The sequence below is a fragment of the Schistocerca piceifrons genome, chromosome 3 (assembly GCF_021461385.2).
Source record: "Schistocerca piceifrons isolate TAMUIC-IGC-003096 chromosome 3, iqSchPice1.1, whole genome shotgun sequence".
NCBI classification, from domain to species: Eukaryota; Metazoa; Arthropoda; class Insecta; order Orthoptera; family Acrididae; genus Schistocerca; species Schistocerca piceifrons.
In genome coordinates, this window is record NC_060140.1 from 611613628 (window position 1) to 611631076 (window position 17449).

Below are 17449 nucleotides of genomic sequence, written 5' to 3' on the forward strand. Positions count from 1 at the left end.
GAAAGTTGATAGGCGTGTTTCTACATCTGAAAGATGAAGTCTATTCAGATTTCAAGCCAACAGCATAAGAGTGGCGCTAGTGTCGCCACTATGAGGATGCAAATCAGGTTTGCTTCAAATACACACTGTAATGGTCGTGAGCGTTAGTCAACTTTGATACTGGACGTGGAGAGTTGATGTTAGTCAAGAATGCCTCTAAGGCGACAAGGACTGAGTCTCAATGGGGTCATGTAAGGAGTCTACAAGTAGGTGAATTTACTTTCTGTGATATTACAGAAAGACTTGGCAGGAATGAAGACACTGTACATGATTGTTAGCAGCAGTGGTCAAGACAGTGAATGGTAGCAAGCAGACCAGGCTACGGTCGTCCACATTGCACTCACGGGAGGAACGACAATCGTCTTTGGCCTATGGCTCTGGCGCATCCTACTGCACCCGCAGCAGCAATTTGAGCAGCAGTTGGCATCAGAATGACACAAAAATCTGTTAGATATCGGTTACTTCAAGGACAGCTCCGTGCCAGATGCCTTGTGGGGTGCAGTCCACTGAGCCCAAACCACCGCCATTTGTGACTTACGAGGCATCAAACGAGAGCTCAGTGGTGGGCAGAATGGAGGTATGTTGTTTAAAATGAAAGCTGGTTCTGCCTCAGTGCCAGTGATGGCCGTGAATCGGTTAGTACCGACACACTGAACATAAACCTGGTGTTACGACCAGGGTTGCAATTTCGCATGATAACGTATGTATGCAAAATGTGTGTCACGGTGATTCGACCTGTTGTGCTGCAGTTGCCTTGCATGGTGCTGAGGTGTCTATTGCCCAGCGTAAGCTTGTCGCCCTAGAGAGTTGGCAAGATACTGTACAATCACTTTCTACGAGACCTCTTACACACTTGCGAACAGTATCTGCACGAACACTGAAAGAAAGAGTTTCCTACACATGTGCGGATCGAGCGATAGTTGCCTCTATCAAATTTTGAAAGTCTGCATACGTAATAGTAGGTCTTTAATATGTCGCTCCTTGCAGCTGTCAAATACTAAAAAAAACACCGACACAAAAAATGTGGAAAAAAACCGCAAACTGACATTTATAGGAAGAGGAACAACACAAAAAATGCAGCAGGAGTGAATTTCATTTAAACGAGTTGAAGATGACTGAAATAAATAACAACACGAGAGCAATTACGAGTGGATATATTATATTACAATTTCCACACGTACTGCAATACTGCAAAAACGATCTAAATAATGAACCGTCGAATAGTTGGAATCGGTAACTAGAAGCAACCTATGTAGGAGATCATTTCTAGTTACTGATAACAATATTACTGTTTGTTGCACAAAAATCTTATAACATATCAGAAACGTGCTTAAAAATGATCTTGTTAGTGAACTACAGAACACAACTAGACTTTCAAAAAATGAAAAGCCTTACACACACTACTGCACACGCAAAGAAATGAAATGCAAAAATGACCAAACCTAGCAACCGATAACTATACTACACGAAAGTCACACTACAGAAAAAGAAACTTACCGCATATGAACTTCCAAACGATTCAAAGATCGAAGCTGACAAGAACGAAATAAAGACATAACAAGAAATAACAATGTTAGAAGGTCAAACTGTAACGAAAGAAGCAAAATCCAGAATAACTAATGAAACAAAATAATAAGAAACACAAACTACTAGGCACGAATGAGGTACTACCCAAATAATTTCTTCCGTACCGCCCGCCCTCAATCAGACGCAAAATTTTAAAATAAAAAAAAAATGAAACCACGAGTCTATAAAATAAACCCTACGGCAAAGGCACAACAATGCCCCTCGGCCCACCATTGTAACCAGAAAATATTAAAACGACAGAAAAACCTCCCTCCCGAGAAACAAAAAAAGTAGCACTGGCACAAAACAGTAACATAAAAAAACGCAACGTAAAACAAGAAAAAGTTTCAGACCCACGAACACCTAACTAACAAAACGTGGCTTGTACATTTTGCTGACTACTTTCATAAATGCAAGAAATAAACAGTAAACTTTAGGAATACTCTTCCTCCAACAGTATTCATCTAAAAGGCCTTGCAACACAGAAATCCTCCTTCCCTGTTATTTTTACTGCAAAATGGTTCAAATGGCTCTAAGCACTATGGCACTTAACATCTGACGTCATCAGTCACCTAAATTTAGAACTACTTAAATCTAACTAACCTGAGGACATCACACACATCCATGCCCGAGGCAGGATTCGAACCTGCGGCCGTCGCAGCAGCGCGGTTCCAGACTGAAGCGCCTAGAACGCTCAGCCATATTTTTTCTGCACCTCCACATGAATTCGTCGGAAGTTCGTGATGACAAAACCTTCGTCAAAACCATTAATTTCCACAGACACCGCACTTACAAAATTCAGCAATGACGCCCAATGATTGCAAAAATTTTATAGTTGATTTACGGTCACTCATTTTCTGAAGCAGAATTTTCGCAGTAAAAACAACTGACTCATGCATAACGAACAGCGTCAGAAGTCAAGACCTTATAGATCACGACTACTTATAATTCACGACTACTTATAAATCACGACTACTTTCATTAACAAAAGATGCCGAAAACAAATTACGAGATGAAAACAAAACATTCTACATCGAATTTTTAATATACGCGCGTAACGAGGAAATCCAGAGAAATCATTTAACGTTCATCGACAGCAATCTGCGGCACAAATAAAATAACATCACACATTACGTCATTGGTCAAAGACGACGGGTGGTATCGGACACTAGAATTAACTCTGTGTTCGCATTAGCGCAATCGGAATAATTTGAATATTTCAGAGATTAATGCATTAATACAACCACAGAGTAAATTGAATATATCAGAGATAATTTGAGACCAAGTAATAAAATTCTTTGCATCAACATCTGTCTACATTACGATACCAGCTGAGAAAATAAGGCACCGTGGCACACAGTGAACTTCAGTGACAACAATTTCTTCATTTTATGCGGAATATCGTTGTCACGTGGATCAGATCATGCTTCATACTGAAGATTATACAATTAAAACAAATGTATGTTCCGCTTTTACAATGATATGCTACAACAGATGTAGCTACAATTGCGACATATATTAACAGATACCTGAGCTACATTTAAGGTGTGATAACAAACAGAACTGTCCACACGGAGTTTATTTCCTATACAAAATACGTAAGTAGTTACCATCTGGACCATAGGTTTACTAATATTTTTATTATCCACATTCGAATGCATCCAGTCATGAAAACCTTTGCTCTCTGTAATAGGTGGTTTGTGAAAATGGACGAAGTCCAAAACTAGTCAGCAAATAATTAATTAGCAACTTTGGTGCAAACAATTAAATCTCTCTTATCTTGAACAGTTAGTACACTCATGCTCCGAAGAAACAGAACTTCTTGAACGGTCAGTGACAGGACGTTCATATTCACAGAACATGTACATTAGTACGTTCTGCAGAAATGATTACCATTTCAACGATGTCGGCTCATGTTTCAAGGTCAACATCGATATCACGGCGGATCACCATCTACCGATAAAATGTGCCTGCAGCTCTCGTTGTCGCTATAAACCGAAGGTAATGGACCAGTGTGACTTAAGCAGATGTCCAGGATGCCTCACCAACATATGCGCGAACCGTACCGTCAAACCAGTCAGTTTGAAAGAGGGCGCATTTTTGCATTGAGAGAACGTGATGCATCCATCTGGGAAATTGCTGTTCGTGTGGGACGAAGCATATCGGCACTGCAACGGGTGTGTGTAGAATGGTTCATGAAAGGCCGTAGAACAGGACGCGATGGGTCAGGTAACATCACCCACACCACCATCCGAGAAGATCGACACCTCAGCCGAACGGCACTGCAGATCAGATCTGGGTCCTCCTCGGCTCTGGCGCAACAGTGGAACACATCGTACACTGTCAGGGGTGACAGTCCATCACCTTTCGTACGCCACAGGTTACGTGCGCGCCGTACACTTCTCCGCCTACCTTTGACGAATGTGCAGAAACATGCTAGACGGCAAAGGTGTATTAAACGACGTCACTTGGGAAAGGAATGGCATCAGACAGTGTTTCCGGACGAATCCAGGTTCTGTTTGTTTGAAGAAGATGGTCGTATTTTGGTTCGTCGCAGACAGGGTGAGCGGGACCACAGCGACTGTATTCGCACAAGACAAACCGCGCAAATTCAAGGCCTTACGGTGCGGTGTGCTACTGGACACAACCACAAATCACAGTTGGTCAATGTCCAGGGCACTGTGACCAGTGTGGGCTACGTGAATGGCATCCTGCGTCCCGTAGCCATACTGTTTCTGCACAACACCGCAGACACCACATTTCAGCAAGGCAATGCAGGACCACATATTGCTGCACGATGATGTGCCTTCTTGTTGTAACAGGATGTCAGCCTTTTGCCCTGGCTCACTAGATCACCAGACTTTCACCAATCGAAAATGTACGGGACATGGGGAAACGACGGACAGCACTGTCACACAGTGCCAACCACCGCAGACGAACTTTCGAAACAGGTGAATGCAGTACGGATATCTACAACAAGGACGCCATTCGTGCCTTACATGCGTCGATGCCATCATATAGGAAGCAAGTTGTCAGGTCCCATGGCAGACTCTGTGCCTTCTAGGCAACAGGACACATGCTGAACCGAGGTGACTGAAATGCTAATCATTTCTGCAGAACATACTAATTTACATGTCCTGTGAATTGGACCTCCTATCTCTAGTCCTTCAAGGGGTTCTGCTTTTCTCTGAAGTGATTCTATGTTTATCGTGGTTTTGTTAGGAATTCGGTACTAGGAAATACGATGGTCATGCCTGACGTAGAAACAGCAAAAGAAAGAAATCCTGTCCTGCAAAAGAGAAATTCTGTTGCCTATGTACTGAGAAGATTGCAATTAAGCGAGTGAATCATGGTATATGGATACCAAATCGTATCAACAAATGATGAATGATTGGAGGCATCTGGACAGAGACATTAAACAGAACATCACCGTTTTAATTCGGCAACGTAACTAAATCTACAACGAAGAATTAATATCAAAGAAAATATTCCACCTCACGTACTTCAAGTGAAGAAGTTGTCGTTCTTGGATTCTTCCCTTTGATATTCTGTAACAGTACCTTAAACACCAAAACTTGAAGTTTCTTTTAACTGTTTTGGTCTTCAGAATGAAATGTGAAGTTTGGAAGGTAGGAGACGAGATACCGACAGAACTGAAGCAGTGAGGAGGGGGTGTGAGTCGGGCTTGGGTAGCTCAGGTTGTAGAGCACTTGCCCGTGAACGGCAAAGGTCCCGAGTTCGAGACTCGGTCCGGCACATAGTTTCAATCAGTTCTTTTCTTTGAGTCATCAACCTTCTGACTAGTCTGATGCGGTCCGCCACGAATTCCTATCCTGTGCCAATCTTTTCAGCCCAGAGTAGCACTTGCAAGCAACGACCACAATTATTTCCTGGATGTATTACAATCTCTGTCTTTCTCTACAGTTCTTGCCTTTCAACTCCCTCTAGTACCATAGAAGTCATTCCCTGATGTCTTAACTCATCATGTGCCTTCTTCTTGTTGGTGTTTCCCACATATTCCTTTCCTCTCCGATTCTGCACAGAACTCCTCATTCCTTATCTTGTCATCCCAATTCATTTTCAACATTCGTTTGTAGCACCAACTCCCAAATGCTTCGATTCTGTTCCGATTTTCCCACAGTCCATGTTTGACCACCACATAATGCTGTGCTCCAAACGCACATCCTCAGAAATTTCTTCCTTGAATTAAGGCCTATGTTTGATACTAATAGACTTCTTTTGGACAGAGATACCCTTCTTGCCAGGGCTAGTCTGATTTTGATGTCCTCCTTGCTCCGTGTGTCGCTGGTTATTTTGATGCCTATGTAGGAGAATTCCTTAATTCCGTCTACTTCGTGACCATCAATCCTGATAAGTTTCACGCTGTTCTCATTTCTGCTACTTCTCATTACTGTCGTTGTGCGATGTACTCTCAATCCATATTCTGTACTCAATAGATTGTTCATTCCATTCAGCAGATCATGTAATTCTTTTTCACTTTCACTCAGGATAGTAATGTCGTCAGCGAATCGTAACTTTTAATATTCTTTCACCTTGAAATTTAATTCCACTCCTGAACTATTCTGTTATTCCCATTATCGCTTTTTCGATGTACAGATTGAACAGTAGGGACGAAAGACTACATACCTGTCTTAAGTCCTTTTTAATCCGAGCACTTCTTTCTTGGTCGTCCACTCTTATTATTTACTCTTGGCGTTTCTGCATATTGTATATTTCCCGCCTCTCGCTACAGGTTACCCCTATTTTCTCAGAATTTCGAACATCTTCCATCAATTTACATTGTCGAAACCTTTTTCCAGGTCAACAAATCTTATGAACGCGTCTTGATTTTTCTTTAGTCTTGCCTCCCTTATCAACCACATCAGAATTGCCTCACTGCTGCCTTTAACTTCCCTAAAGCCGAACTTATCATCTGACACATTCTCAGCTTTCTTTCCCACTCTTTTGTATGTTATTCTTGTCAGCAACTTCGATGCATGAGCTGTTAAGCTGATTGTGCGATAATTCTCGCTCTTGTCAGCCCCTGCAGTCTTCGGAATTGTGTGGATGTTATTTTTCCGTTAGTCAGATGGTATGTCGCCAGACTCATACATTCTACACAAATGTGAATAGTCGTTTTGTTGCTATTAGCCCCAATGATTTTAGAAATTCTGATGGAATGTTATCCATCCCCTCTGCCTTACTTTAAGTCCTCCAAAGCTCTCTTAAATTCTGATTCTAATACTGGATCCCCTATCTCTTCTTAATCGACTCCTGTGCATCTTCTATCACATCAGACAAATTTCACCCCACATAGAGACCTTCAATGTTCTCTTTCCATCTGTCAGCTCTCCTCTTTGTATTTAACCGTGGAATTCCCATTGGACTCATAGTATTACCACCCTTGCTTTTAAGTTCACTGTAGGTTGTTTTGACTTTCCTATATCATGAGTCAGTTCTTCCGACAATCATTTGTCTTTCGATATCTTCACATTTCTCATCAGCCATTTCGTCATAGCTTTCCTACACTTCCTATTAATTTCATTCCTCAGCGACTTGCTTTCCCTTATTCCTGAATTTCCCTTAAAATTTTTGTACTTTCTTCTTTCATCGATCAATGAAGTAGTTCTTCTGTTCCGCATGGCTTCTTCGCAGTTACCGTCTTTGTACCTATGTTTTTCATTCCATTTTCTGTGATTGGCCTTTTTAGAGACGTACATTTCTCTTGAACCTACTGCCTACTGGGCTATACTTCATTACTGTATCTACAGCATTAGATAACAACAAGCGTATCTCGTCATTTCTTAATACTTTTGTATCGCACTTCTTCGCTTATTGATTTTTCTAGACTAATCTCTTAAATTTCAGTCTACTCCTCATCACTACTACATCTGCTCCTGGGTACGCCTTACAATCCAGTATCTGATATCGGAAACTCTGTTTGACCATGACTTAATCTAACTGAAATCTTTCCATATCATCTGTCCTTTTCCAAGTATACCAATTCCTCTTGTGATTATTGAACAAAGTATTCGCTGTTACTTGCTGAAGTTTATTAGAGATTTTCTTCTACGCCTTCCCCTGCAACTGCATACCAGTGCCCCATGACTATTAGATTTTCATCTCCCTTTACGTAGTGTATTAATCTTTCCATGTCCTCATATACTTTCTCTATGCCTTCATGTTCGGCTTGCGACGTCGGCGTGTACACATGAACTATCGTCGTCAGCTTTAGTTTGCTGTCGATTCTGATAAGAACAACCTTATCACTGAAGTGTTCACAGCAACACATTCTCTGCCCCACCTTCCTGCTCATAATGAATCCTACTCCCGTTATCTGTTTTCTGCTGCTGTTGGTATTACCCTGTACTCTTGTGCCTTGAAATTCGTGTCTTCTTTCCATTTCACTCACAGGCCCCTTCTATATCCAAACCGAGCCTCTGCATTTCCCTTCCCAGATTTTCTAGACATTCCACACCCCGACTTGTAGAACATAATTATTTCGTTGGCTATTCAATCTTTTTCTCATGGTCACCTCCCCCTTGGGAGTCCCCTCCCGGAGATCTGAAAGGGGTACTATTCCGGAATTTTTGCCAATGGAAAGCTCATCATAACACTTTTTCAATCACGTGCCACAGGCCACATACCCTGTGGATACACGCTATGTGTATTAAATGCAGTGGTTTCCATTGCCTTATGCCTTTGATCGTGGTGATTCTTCCGCCTTAAGGGGCAGTTTCCCACCCCAAGAACAAGAGAGTGCTCTGCACCTTGTAAGGTGTCAGGCAAATCCAACACCTTCCATGAAAACCCTGACATGATAAGCAAATCCAGTAGTATGTCACATAGCTCCGAATAAATCGTGACATTAAATTAACCAAAGTAATATGAGTAACGAGTGAGCAAATGGAATACCACAGACTAACACAAGAATGCCTAAATGCGTGTCATACCTTCCCACCGTGAGACAGACGCAGTTCCGAGGGGAGAAACGAGAACAGAAGCCGAGAGCAGAACCGTGTTAAGTTGGAAGGCCCTACGATAAGGGACGGACACCCACGTCGCCAGCTAACCGCTAGGACCACCCCCCCAGCCCATGTTAAATGCTAGAGCCCTCCAGAAGAACAGTATAGATTTTACGATAACACAAAAAGGGCCACACCCAGCCGCAAGTTTTAGCGTGAGACTTTTTCGCGTCTCTGTTACGTCAGGACCACCCCCCAGCCCATGTTAACAGATAGAGCCCTCCAGAAGAACAGTATAGATCTTACGATAACACTAAAAGGACCACACCAACTGCAAGTTTTAGCGTGAGACTTTTTCGCGTCTCTGTTACGTTGCAAACTTTAAAAACATTGCCCTACCACGAAAAGTATAACGTTTCTCATTGGATAGACAGAATTTTTGTAGGCGGAGCTTAAGGTTAACATTGAGACCCTGATTGGTCAGATGAAAACACAGCCAGATAGTTTTTTTAAACCAACTTTGGTAAATTGTAGTAAGGAGAAGTTAGGAGAGACGGCGAGGTGAGCGGAGCTGTGCTGCCTGCCGCCCCCTGACGAACACCGACAAGGTAATGAACGCACGCGATGCCGCATAACAGCTCATAAAGCTTCACTCAGAACTGCAGAAGTCTCATCTGTTACACCCCCTTTTTGCGTAATACTAGTGTTGATCGTCAATTAAAGCTCATGGTGTTCAGATTTTCCACTTGAAGTAAAAATCTGAAACGCGATGATTTTTCTATTATATAGTTATTGAGAAGCCACATCAGCCACTGTAATTTACGACAAGTTAAATAAGTAATTAAAGATAATTGAGGGTCACTGTAGACCATTTTGATAGTTTTCTCTCTTGTGAAACTTAATTTAAACCTAGATTATAGATGTGATATGGCATAGGTCATCCTTCGATCCATTGTAGAACTTGGAAACCCATTCAGGGAATATTCTTTCACATTTTTGTTGAACACAGTTGGTTTTTACCATCCTGTATTAAAACATTTCATTTTATCAATAGTGCAATTTATAAAGAATGTTTTGTGAGTAGAATAGATTTTCCAATGGTAAACTTAACTGCTTTTTCGACGTTATTTTACCAGCTAACCAAAAATAGGAAAGCCTTGAACCCCTTCCACTAAATTTAGTTAGTATTAAGATTCTTTTACAGGGAGTGCAGTGGAGCTGACGCTGAAATCATTAAGCATTTGGTTATATCATCGCTAGTCTCACTGAACTCTTCTGAACTCTACATGTCATGTGTGGTCTGACGTCTCCTTACCAGCAACAGGTCCCAGGTTCAAACTAGTCAATTCCCTAAAAAACACGCTCAGAGCGTCGTTGCGCGAAAGTGGTAGGGAGACACGATATAGAACAAACAGACACCACGCAGAATGTTAGAACCTCTGTCCGCTCCTCCGTCATCTTCGACAATGCCTTTGGCAGAATGAGTATTTCTTATGCCGTAAGTCTTTGGCCGCCAATGCATCTTATTAATCAAAATTTAAGCGCTGGGGGCTTTCAAACCAAGACCGCGGGCGTTTTGATTACTAATGAAAGACTCTATCGCTAGACCACGGGTACAAACTACGCAAATGCGTTATGTAATTGCGTAATGATATTGAATAGAAACCCACTGTATGTGATACATTCCGCTCTGACCAGTTGCAGCTTTAGCGGCGCATCGAAAGCTAAGTACTAATTAATTGTTTGTGTATAGTGGTTTATTTAGGAACTTTAGTAGCCTTCTACCGGAGTTTTTTGTGTTTTCTGGTGAAATAATTTCAGAAGAACCTTTTGGGAAATGTTTTCAGCTTCGTTACTGTGTCATTAGACGTTTGATTCTCTCTCTGTATTAGTCTTTTGTTATATTCACATTTGTTGTTTATTAATACTGTTAATAATAGTAGTTACTTCCCTTGTAGAGTAAGTTTGTGATTATTGTAGTCAGGTTTTTAACATATTCTTATTGTAGTAGCGGAACTTAGAAAAAGTAAAATTTTTCCATGAGTGAGAAGTGTGGGCTTTGCCGTAGGTTCGTGAGTAGTGGATTGCGGTGTGAGACTTGTTCGAAGTATTTTCACTGGGGGGAATGCAGTGGGGAAGCCAGTGGGCATTCTGCTGAGATCCTCTCCTGGAACTGCAGGTTATGTAGCAAGAGTAAGTTGATAGAGGAGCAGGAGCGTAAGATCTCTGCCCTTCAGGTGCAATTGAAAAACGCACAGGAGGAGCTAGATAGGATGAGGAGGGAGAAGGGGGTTGGGGAATGGGAGCTGGCTGTTGGCAAGAGATCTTCTAGGAGAAGAAGATTTATAGTTTCACTATTGGTGTTTACAACAGATATGACCAACTGTCAGAGTCTAGTCGAGAGGAATCTCTAGTAGCTGTAGAGGTAGGAAGTATGCAGCAGACCTCAGTAGTTACGGTGGCTAGAACAGTTGCAAAGTCGAAGAGGAAGAAGAAGGTGCTGCTGTTAGGTAGTTCTCATGGCAGAGGTGTAGGCCAGCAGTTGCAGGAAATGCTGGGCAGTGAGTACCAGGTCACCAGCATTGTGAAGCCTAATGCAGGATTGGCTCAGGTGACTGTTAACATAAGGGGGGGGGGTGTTTATGTGGGGATTTTACTAAAGAGGATCAGGTGGTGATTGTACGTGGGGCTGGTAATAGTATTGATAGGGATGGGGAGTATGACATAGATGGTAACCTCGGAAAGATAGCCACTCAGACTGGCAACACGAATGTGCATTTCGTGGAACTGTTTCAGAATCACGATCGGCCTCATCTTGACACAGCCGTCAGGCGTAATAACATGAGACTTGGGGGTGCGCTGATGACAGAAAGCATGGGTCACATTTCAGTGGTGTCGGTGGAGTCTATCAGCAGGACGGGTTTCACTAGACATGGCCTGCACCTCAACAGGTATGGGAAGGGGAAGTTGGCAAAGCTTATAGGTGACAGCATCGGTGGGGTTGGTGGGATCACTCATGAGAAAATTCCTGCAGTAGTGGGTGTTAGAGCTGCACCTTTTTTAGATTGAAGTCAGCTGATAGGTATTCCTGCTTAAGGGAAGTCTCTCTAACACAGGAACCGCTTTTGACAAAGCTTAGGTATCAGAGTAATGAGGGAATTAGTATATTTCATCAAAATATACGAAGTATTAGAGATAAAGTTAGTGAACTGCTTATAGACGTTGACTCTGAAATTATTGGTATATCTGAACACTTCTCAAATAAGGAAATAATTCAGAGGCTTCCTTTACCAGGATACAGGTTGGCTGGCAGCTTTTCTAGGAGCTCTTTGCGGTGTGGGGGAGTAGCCATGTATGTGAAAAACGGCATCCCATTTGCGTCAATTGATGTTTCAAAGTACTGCACTGAAAAGGTATTTGAATGTTGTGCAAGTGTGGTTAAATTTAACGGAGCTAAACTTCTAACTGTTGTTATTTATAGATCCCCAGACTCCGATTTCACAACATTTTTGCTAAAGCTACAGGAGGTTCTTGGTTCACTTTATAGGAAATACAAAAAGTTAGTTATATGTGGTGACTTCAATACTAATTGTATAAGTGATTGTCCAAGTAAGAGGATGCTGGTAGACCTCCTTAATTCACATAATCTTATGCAAACCGTATCCTTTCCAACGAGAGTGCAAGGGAACAGTAGATCAACCATAGACAACATTTTTGTTCATTCCTCATTACTAGAAGGGGATTCTGTTAGCAAAAAGGTGAATGGCCTTTCAGATCATGATGTACAAATTTTAACTCTAAAAGATTTTTGTGCTGCAACACGTGTTAAACATAGTCACCAGCTGTTTAGGGAAGCTGATCCAGCTGCTGTAGAGACCTTTGTAAACCTTATCAAGGAACAAGAGTGGCAAGATATTTATAGCGCTGATACAGTAGACGATAAATGTAATGCTTTTCTCAAGACTTTCCTCGTGCTCTTTGAAAGTTGCTTTCCGTTAGAACGTTCAAAACAGGGTACTAGCACAAACAGGCAGCCTGGGTGGCTGACTAGAGGGATAAGAATATCTTGTAGAACAAAGTGGCAATTATATCAAAATGTTAGAAACAGTCAAAATCTAAATGCAGCAGCCCATTACAAACAGTATTGTATGGTGCTTAAAAATGTTATTAGGAAGGCAAAAAGTATGTGGTATGCAGATAGAATAGCTAAGTCTCAGGATAAAATTAAAACCATATGGTCAGTCGTAAAGGAAGTGGCTGGTCTGCAGAGACAGGTCGAGGATACAGAATCAGTGCGTAGTGGGAATGCCTGTGTTACTGATAAGTCGCATATATCTACAGTATTTAATCATCACTTTCTGAATATAGCAGGTGAACTAAATAGAAACCTAGTCCCAACAGGAAATCATATAGCGCTCTTAGAAAAAAGTGTTTCCATGATACTGACAAGAGGGAGATTGAGTTAATAATTAAATCACTAAATACCAAGAACTCTCATGGATATGACGGGGTATCTAGCAGAATACTGAAGTATTGTTCTATGTATGTTAGCGCAGCACTTAGCCATATCTGTAACTTTTCCTTTAGGAGTGGTCGGTTTCCTGACCGATTAAAGTACTCGGTAGTGAAGCCACTTTATAAAAAGAGGGACATTGATAATGTTGACAATTTTGGACCTATTTCTATGCCATCGGTGTTTGCTAAAGTTATCGAAAAGGTTGTATATACAAGGTTACTGGAGCATTTAAATTCACCTAATTTGCTGTCAAATGTTCAGTTTGGTTTTAGAAATGGTTTAACAACTGAAAATGCTATATTCTCTTTTCTCTGTGAGGTTTTGGACGGATTAAATAAAAGATTGCGAACGCTAGGTGTTTTCTTTGATTTAACGAAGGCTTTTGACTGTGTTGACCACAAAATATTACTGCAGAAGTTGGACCATTATGGAGTAAGGGGAGTAGCTTACAATTGGTTCGCCTCTTACTTTAAGAACAGAAAGCAGAAGGTAATTCTCCGCAATATTGAGAGTGGTAGTGATGTTCAGTCCCAATGGGGCACTGTTAAGTGGGGCATTCCCCAAGGGTCGGTGCTGGGGCCACTGCTGTTTCTTATTTATATAAATGATATGCCTTCTAGTATTACAGGTGATTCAAAAATATTTCTGTTTGCTGATGACACCAGCTTGATAGTGAAGGATCTTGTGTGTAATATTGAAACAGTATCAAATAATGTAGTTCATGAAATAAGTTCGTGGCTTGTGGAAAATAATTTGATGTTAAATCACAGTAAGATTCAGTTTTTACAGTTTCTAACTCACAATTCAATAAGAACCGATATTTTGATCAGACAGAATTTGCATATTATAAGCGAGACGGAACAGTTCAAGTTCGTAGGCGTTCGGATAGATAGTAAGCTGTTGTGGAAAGCCCATGTCCAGGATCTTGTTCAGAAATTAAATACTGCTTTATTTACCATTAGAACAGTATCTGAAATAAGTGACACTTCAACACGAAAAGTAGTCTACTTCGCATATTTTCATACGCTTATGTCGTATGGTATTATTTTCTGGGGTAATTCTTCTGATTCAAAAAGGGTATTTTTGGCTCAAAAACGGACTGTTAGAGCTATATGTGGTGTAAGTTCGAGAACCTCTTGTCGACCCCTATTCAATAGTCTGGGAATTCTGACATTGCCCTCACATTATATATTTTATTTAATGTCATTTGTTGTTAGCAATATTAGCCTATTCCCAAGAGTTAGCAGCTTTCACTCAGTTATTTTATATTTCATTTTATCTGTTTCTAATATCGTGTTATGATTTCATGTATTGACTCGTTCCATGACCATGGAGACTTCTCCTTAATTTGGTCCCACGGAACAATAAATAAATAAATAAAAAATAAATATTACCAACGGCTAATCTGTATATTAGCGGGTCAGCACAAACTGTTGAAACTAGGCGTTAGCCATGGATGATTATGCATATCTGACTTTGTGGGCCGGCCGGTGTGGCCGTGCGGTTAAAGGCGCTTCAGTCTGGAACCGCGTGACCGCTACGGTCGCAGGTTCGAATCCTGCCTCGGGCATGGATGTGTGAGATGTCCTTAGGTTAGTTAGGTTTCATTAGTTCTAAGTTCTAGGCGACTGATGACCTCAGAAGTTGAGTCGCATAGTGCTCAGAGCCATTTGACTTTGTGGTTACGGGCGTCATGTAAATTTCATAATGTCAATGGACAAAATATTAGACTTCCTCTTAAAAGAGAGTATTGTTCACTTCAGAGCAATCTATACAGTCAGTCCAAAAAGTTTTGAGACTGAATTTACAAAAATACAGTAAATTAAAATAGATGTTTTATGGTTCAGGTGTCTTCCCTCTCACTTGAGTAAAAAGCACAGAATGTTCATACAACCAAGTGAAACTCTCAGAAAAGTCCTTTGGGGCGCTGCACAACTTACGCATCACATTGGCCTCAATTTCAGTTATGTCGTCAAAGCGCTGACCATTTTAAGTCGCCGGCACGGTATCTCAGCGTGTTCGGTCAGAGGAGTAGCCGCCTTCTGTAATAAAACAAAACAAAAAAAACTGAGTTAATGGATCAACGACGAACTGAAACGGATGTCTTGCGACATCCGCCCCGAGCAGATGCAACGAACGAAAACGACCAAAAAAGCCAGCACGGTAGCTCAGCGTGTTCGGTCAGAGGGCTGTGTGCTCTCTGTAATAAAAAAACTGAGTCAAGGAATCAACGATCAACTTGAACGGATGTTTTGTGACGACCGCCCAGATAAACGCAAGGAACTATATCTAACAAAATGAAGAAAAAAATCTGGTAAGCAGCCGGCACGGTAGCTCAGCGTGTTCGGTCAGAGGGTTAGCAGCCCTCTGTAATAAAAAAACTGAGTTAATTGATCAACAACGAACTTGAACGGATGTCTTACGACTTTCTCACCGAGCAGATGCAACGAACGAAAGCGAACAAAAAAATGAGATTAAAAAAATCATGGACTGTGTACATCAACTGGTTAAGTAATTGTCAGTATTAATGAAATTCTCCAACAGCCGTGTACCTACGATACATTTTATTTTAATTTGCCGACAACCAGTTTCGACATTCCACTATGCCATCTTCAGGCCTCATATGCACCTCTCAGTATCTCTTGCTATTAAGTCTTCTAGTGAAGCACTTGTGAAACGGTTTGAACTCACGAAACCTAAGAATATCTGTCACTCTAGGGCATTTTTGTTTATTTTGAGAGATGCATATGGGGCCTGAAGATGGTTCAAATGGCTCTGAGCACTATGCGACTTAACTTCTGAGGTCATCAGTTGCCTAGAAGTTAGAACTAATTAAACCTAAGTAACCTAAGGACATCGCACACATCCATGCCCGAGGCAGGATTCGAACCTGCGACCGTAGCGGTCGCCCGGCTCCAGACTGTAGCGCCTAGAACCACACGGCCACTCCGGCCGGCGCCTGAAGATGGCATAGTGGAATGCCGAAACTGGTTGTCGTCAAAATAAAATAATATCTACACGGCTGTTGGAGGATTTCATTAATACTGACATTTATGTGAATTCATGCGCTTTGGCGTTTTGTGCTAGGGCTGGTTTGATAACACCAAGTATCGTCATCCGTGACGATTTTTTCCAGGAAAGAATTGTCCGCGTTTCATATTTCAACAGCTCATGGCACGCATTCGCGCATCATCGTTTTTGTTTGAGAGTAAAGGTATTATGGACAAATTTTGCAGACACTTTCCTCTTCCTGAAAACATTTTGGAGACGGTCTTACATTGGCAGATGTTCCTCCATTCCGATTTGTGATACAACAATGTTGATTCACTACGACCACACGTCCACTGTTCAACTCTGGTTCCTCACACATGACTGCTTGAATGCACATGCCTTGATTACAGATGGTAGTTCAAGATACCACCATAGCAACAGCGTTGATGTCAGTTACATGTCAGGAATAAAATCAATCTCGGAACGTTGTGAACAGGCGGTGTAAATGGTACAGAGATGATACCAGGTGGTCAAACAGCCATCCAGTGCTGACGTGGCACAGCAATGAAGTGTATGTATATGTCAGTGAGTATCGAAACAGCACAATAATACGCGTCAACGTGGAGAGCTGACAGAACGGCTGAAAGAAATTGTCGTCTTCAGAAATGTCTATGACCAAACGATGAATGAAACTGACTGATTTTTTGGCGTATCAAAACGGGATCTCCAATGTATCTTCAAGGAATGATGTACCACTCGTAGATATGTAACACAGCATAAGAACAGTGGCGATAATATGATCCTGACAGACATATGTGACAAGTATCTCGACTCAAGGTCACTCGGTTTCTAACACAGCAAAAATTACAACAAAAATTACACTTTCCCAACGGACGTGCTGTCAGTGAACGTCTTTATTGGGCCAACCAATGCAAAAACTGGACGGTAGCGTGAAAAGCAGTAAGCCGTTCGGCTCGTCTCTTTTCATTCATATTTGATAAGTAATTCCACCGTACATGAATTGATCCAGACAGGATCTGAGAATAATAAATTTTTATACAAATTAATGTGATTATAGCGGTTCTATGCACTATCATCTCTTTCCAAAATTCTTAATTTGATCTGGAGCGGGATATATCAATTGATTTTTAGGGTGAGCTTTAGAATTCAGATGCGCTGGGAATATCGGGCAGGAGAATCGTGAAAGTGGCGCACAAAACCAACCCCTTGTGGGCCGACGGTATGCGTCCTTTACAGAACTGGTAGCTCGTTATGCACAGGTAGAAGCAGCCCTCCCATTGTGGGGAAGTTCTCCTCGGTTAGCGTTACACTGGCGCCCAGCCTATTGTGCAGTTTACAGCATGTATCCACT